The sequence below is a fragment of the Monodelphis domestica genome, chromosome 2 (assembly GCF_027887165.1).
Source record: "Monodelphis domestica isolate mMonDom1 chromosome 2, mMonDom1.pri, whole genome shotgun sequence".
Taxonomy (NCBI): domain Eukaryota; kingdom Metazoa; phylum Chordata; class Mammalia; order Didelphimorphia; family Didelphidae; genus Monodelphis; species Monodelphis domestica.
In genome coordinates, this window is record NC_077228.1 from 153,437,829 (window position 1) to 153,443,828 (window position 6,000).

Sequence of the window (6,000 nt, forward strand, 5' to 3'; positions counted from 1 at the left end):
TGATCCCAGAGTCTATAACACTAGCTGACCAAGCACAGCACAAAGTATTTCTGATTTTTTTTAATTTTTCATAATATTATGTCTTTCCCCAATTACATCTAAAAACATTTTAACATTTTTTTAAAGTTTTGAGTTCCAAGTTCTCTCCCCTCACTCCCTCACTCCCTCCCTGAGATGGTAAACAATCTGATACATATTTTATATATGCAATCATGTAAAACATTTTTCCATATTGGTCATTTTGTAGAAGAGATCTCATATGAAAAAAGTAGAAAATGACAAAAAGTATGTTTCAGTTTGTATTCAGACTCCATCAGTTCTTTCTTAAAGAGCAGATGGCATTTTTCATCATAAGTCTTTGGGATTGTCTTGGCTCAGTGCATTATTAAAAATGACTAGATCATTCACAGTTATTTGTCAAAAAAATATTGCTGTAACTATGTACAATGTTCTTCTAGTTCCGCTCTCTTCATTTTTTGCCAGTTCATTTCTTTTTAGATTTTTCCAAAATCTTCCTGCTTGTCATTTCTCATAGCAAAGTAGTATTCCAGCTGTAAGAATTAAAATGGTTGAGGCCATAAACTGTAAGAGTTAAAATGAACTGTAATAGTTAAAATAGTTGGGGTCTCATATACTGTAGTGATTAAAATAGTGGAAGATATAAATTGTAGTATATATAAGAGTGTTTGAGTAAGTTGTGATCTCAGAAAATATGTTTTGTTTTTAAATCAATATAAGGTGGTCGCCAGGGAAAATTCTCAATTATTAAATATACTCAAGTCAACTGGGTTTTATAGAGATTTTAATTAATACAAATGAGGAATTAAAGAAAAGGAGAGAAAGAGGGAAAAGGGAAATAATGAGAAAAGGATAGGCCGGCCCAGGGCAGCCCTGGCCAACCCAGGCCTAAGCCCTAAGAGAAAGATCAGTCAGTCCTTAATCACTCACCTCAAGATCTGTCCAAGCAAGGATTCTAGTGATACCAGGCCAGCTTCATCTCAGCTGACTCCACCAGCTCAATGCCTGAATCTGAATATCAATCCGAATCCATCTTCAGCTCTATCTGAGCTCCTATTTAAAGGGAATTTTCTCCTGTGTCACCTCCCCTAAATTCTTACACCTACCAATCACAGTAGATGGTTTTCAAAGGAAAGACCATTCTTAGTTCACACCTAAGAAGCTATAAATTTTTGAGTAATTCACACCAGGAAAGCTCTGAGTAAGTTTCTCAGCTCTTTGTTCCTTGTAAATTCGCAAGTTGCCTGACCTTTATAGGTACTTAGCACCCTTTTGTATTAGTCCTAAAATAGGCATGGCTTAAAGAACTTTTTGTCTTACTATAAGTACGGGTTTAAGTACTTTTCATTGTTAAGCAAAGAGTTTACAACTTTATCTTCCCCTAGGGCAGACTTAAGTAGGGGTGGAGTAGAGGTCTCACATTCCTGATCTAAGTACCTTCACTGCCCAAATGGGGAATGGTCCCAGTGGGGAATGGTCTTAACCCAACCTTATGAAGTAGGGTCTGAGAATTTTTTAAGGTTCACACAGCACAATCATATACTACAACTCATTTAGCCTTTCCCCAGTTGATAGGCAACCTCTCAATTTCCAATTCTTTGCTACCACAAAAAAGAGCTACAATAAAAATTTTTGACCAAATATAACTTTTCTTTTTTCCTTTTTAAAAAAATCTCTTTGAGATATAGACCTCTTTTGAGATATAGGTATTTAGGGATCAAAGGGTATTCATTGTTTTAGAGTCCTTTGAGCATAATTCCAAATGGCTCTTGAGAATGGTTGGATTAGATCACAACTCCACCAATAGTGTATTATTAGTGTCCCAATTTTCCCATATCCCCTACAACATTCATCATTTTCCTTTTCTGTTATATTATCCAATCTAATAGGTGTGAGGTGGTACCTCAGAGTTGTTTTAATTTTCATTTCTCTAATGAAGAGTGTTTTAGAGCATTTTTTATATGACTATAAATGCCTTTGGTTTCATCATCTGAAAACAGCCTATTCATATCTTTTGACCATTTATTAATTGGAGAATGACTTTTACTTTTATAAATTTGACTTAGTTCTCTATATATTTGAGAAATTAGATCTGCATCAAAAAGACTTGCTATAAAAATTTTTTTCCCAGCTTTCTCCTTTCCTTTCTTGGTTGCATCTGTCTTTTTTGTACAAAACCTTTTAAATTTAATATAATTAAAATTATCCATTTTATATTTTATAATGTTCTCTATTTCTTCCCTCATCCATAGATTTGATAGGTAAACTATTCCATGCTCCCCTAATTTGCTTACAGTATCTGATTGACTTTAGATATACAATAAAACCTACTCCTTTATTTTATTCTTTTTTTTTAAATCCTTACTTTCTATCTTAGTATTAGTTCAAGAACAGAAAAGTGGTAAGGTGTAGGCAGCTGGGATTAAGTGACTTGCCCAGGGTCACACATCCAGGAAGCATCTGAGGCCAGCTTTAAACCCAGGTCTTCCAGATTCCAGGCCTAGCACTTTATCCACTATACTATCTAGCTGCCCCTCTTTGTTTTATTCTTCAAGAAGGATTCATGAGCCATTTTTTCATTTATCCTTTTACCTTCTGGTTTCATTTAAAACAAGAATCTTGGGTTTGAGATGATTCAATTCCTCCAAAAGTATTCCCACTCACTAGTCACTAAACAGATATCTCACAGAAAGAGAACCAATAATTAAGTTAATGTTTATAGACCCTAAGTTAGGTTCAAGAATTTCAAGAAATAGAACCTCTTATTTCATTGTAAACCAGGGAAAGCTGCTTAGACTGGATATTGGGTAAGGATTTAATTCTGGAAGTGATGTCATAGTGGGAACTCCTCCCAATACCTATAATCACAAAGGCAATAAATGTTAAACATATTTCATTTTTTAAATTGATCTTTTCTTTTTTCATATAAAAAAATTTTTTTTGCCTATCCTGGCTCAGTGGATTGAGAGCCAGACCTAGAGACAGGAGGATCTGGGTTCAAATCTGTCCTCAGTCACCTTCTAGATGTACAACCTTGGGCAAGCAACTTAATTCTACTTGCCTATCCCTTACTGCCCTTCTGTCCTTGAACTGATACTAAGACAGAAGGTAAGGGTTTAAAAAAACCAAAAACCCTAACACTTTTTTTTCCTCAACGACTTGAAATAAACCAACAAAGCATCTTTGCAGTTAATCACAAGGTTCTCTGCACATATTTTGATCTAAAATTCTGGAACCATTTTAATTGAGAACCTCAGGCAAATGGAAATGATAATGTAGATTTTTAGCTAAAAAGATGACAAAAGTATATAGAGGAATTTTATGCTTTTGCTTTGATCTCCGGTAAGCGATCTAAACAACTATCAGCAGTACAGAATTTTACAAGGGTAAGAAGCAGAAATCTCCCAGGGAAAATGAAATAAAAACCAATATTTCACATGTGCATAAAATCAAATTTCTATTGTGTACATAAGACATTATATTGTATTACAAATAAACAGATGTTGAATACTAAGGAAAATTCAGCAGAGTATGCATGATATAGAATTAAGGAAACTGGGGAATAAAAGAATTACATCCTATATTTTCAAGTTTACAAAAATGAAAGGAAATGGCTTACTTTAAAAACACACATACATACAACCATTTTTATGTTCTCATATAAACTGCTCAGCCAAAACAAGATATTGCACTAAAAAATTCAGTTTTGTAACTTCATTTTAGGTTTGGATTCAGGGTAATGTTCTCATTATTGAGGCATGACATTGTAGCAAAATTATTATTAAAATACAATGGACTTGAAAAGTGGAATGTAAAGAATTAATTAGTGATGGGGGTCAGGTACTAATTTTCTTTTGATACAAGACAAAGCAAATGTTACCCAAGATGCTAAATATGTGAAGTGAGAACAAATTGAAGAGGTAAAAAAATTTTAAGATATTGCAGCAGGCAGTCTAGCCTATTAATGATTAGGTCTCTTTTATTTAAAAAAAATTTTAAGCTCTTACTTTTCATCATAGAGTTAATACTGTGTATTGGTTCCAAGGCAGAAGAGCAGTAAGGGCTAGGCAATGGGGGTTAAGTGAATTTCACAGGGTCACACAACCAGGAAGTGTATGAGGCCAAATTTGAACCCAGAACCTCCTGTCCTGGCTCTCAATCCACTGAGCCATCCACCTGTCCCCTAGATCCCTTTCAGATCAGTGGCAAAGTTACTGCTCTGGGGGGGGAAAGTCTCTATTTTTTTTCACATTATTTTTTAAAAAGCAAATCCTATTTGTTCATTTTAATTATTTAAATCAAAAACAACTGCAAAAAAAATAGAAAGCAATTTGGCAAAAATTAGGCTTAGACTAACACCTTATACCATATTCCAAAATATATTCTAAAAGGATATATGTCCTTAATACTAGAGATCATACTGTCAAAAAAAGTAAAAGAGAAACAAATCATATATCTCTCACTACTATGGGTAGGTGATCTATTCTTTTTTTCTTTTTTAGCCTTTATCTTCAATTTTGGAATCAAAACTGCAAAGTATTGGCAGGTATTTTCAAAAGCAGAAAAGCAATAAGGATAAGGCAAGCTGGGTTAAGTGACTTGCCCAGGGTCACACAGCTAGAACGTGTTGGGGACAGAATTGACTCCAGTGCCTATGTGATATATTCTTAACCAAATAATGGATAGAGGCAATTACAAAAGATAAAATAGGCAGCCTTGATTATATGAAACTGAAAAGTTTTTAGAGAAACAAAATACACCAAGGACAAGAAGGAAAGAGGACAAAAGGACTTGTATTTTTGTATAAATTTTTCTGATAAGGGCTTGGTATTCAAGATATATAAACAATTAACAGATATATGTGTGTATATTATATTTATATATACACATACTATTTTAATATGTGTTGGCTTTCAGAGTGAGGGAAAAGGATACTAGGGGAAATTATATGATATAAAAATCTGAAAGACATCAATAAAAACTTATTTTAAAAAAACCAACCAAATAAGAAATTACCGTCTGGCTACAAAGGTTGTTAAATAAAAGGGGGTTTTGTTGTTCTTGTTATATATTAATTCCACTTAGGAAGTAGAAGTAACTCACTGCCAACTCTTGTTTCCCCCCACAACTAAGTGGAGAGCTGGACCAGATATCTATTAATATGAATAAAATTTATTGAACAAATGTAACAGAATATGCAGTTATCCTTCACTACTCACACCAGCATTGCCACAGGGTGACAGAATATGAAACTAGATGTGTTCTTCAGGAAAGTGTAGGACATGAGAACCACTCTGGGTTTTTAAGGGAATGGAGAATTGTAGGAAATGTAAGGGAATGAAGAATGAATAAAAAGAGAGTCCCTGCCCTCAACGATCTTATAATCTAGAGGGGGAGACAATACACAAAAGGAGGCAAGAAAGAGATAGGAGTGAGGTTGGGGGACAAGACACCAGGAAGCATCTTGTTTGGTGGAGTTGAAAGCAAGGAGGGCAGCAGATGCAAGGTGGAGTGATCTGAGAGTTCAGTTCCTACCTTTTAGAAAAGAAGGCATTGGGAGGACTTTGGTGCTCCATCCTTAAGCCTTCCAGAGAGAGGAGACTGAGGGAGGTGGAGTCAATCAAATCTTAAGTTAGCACAGTAGGGTAGGTTTAGAAGTGATGAGCCTATCCTGGAAGAGACATCTGGTTCTGTTGAGTTGAAACCAGGCTGGGCAGCCCTTGAGTCTAACTATGCAACTTCTCTAGCAATGATCAAACAATGAGAGGCTGGGGGTCCCAAACAGCTCAAATGATGAGCTGAGAAGAGCAAAAGACTTTCCAGCTTAGATTCACAAACCAGGAATATGAAGCTACCCTTGAGGAGAGTCAAGCCATTGACCCTTTTCTCCTCTCTTTGCTAAAAGTCAATATCTGAACTGGTTGGTAGATTTAGAATTACAGAAGACTGTAGAGGCTATCTCATCTAATTCGTTCATTTTAC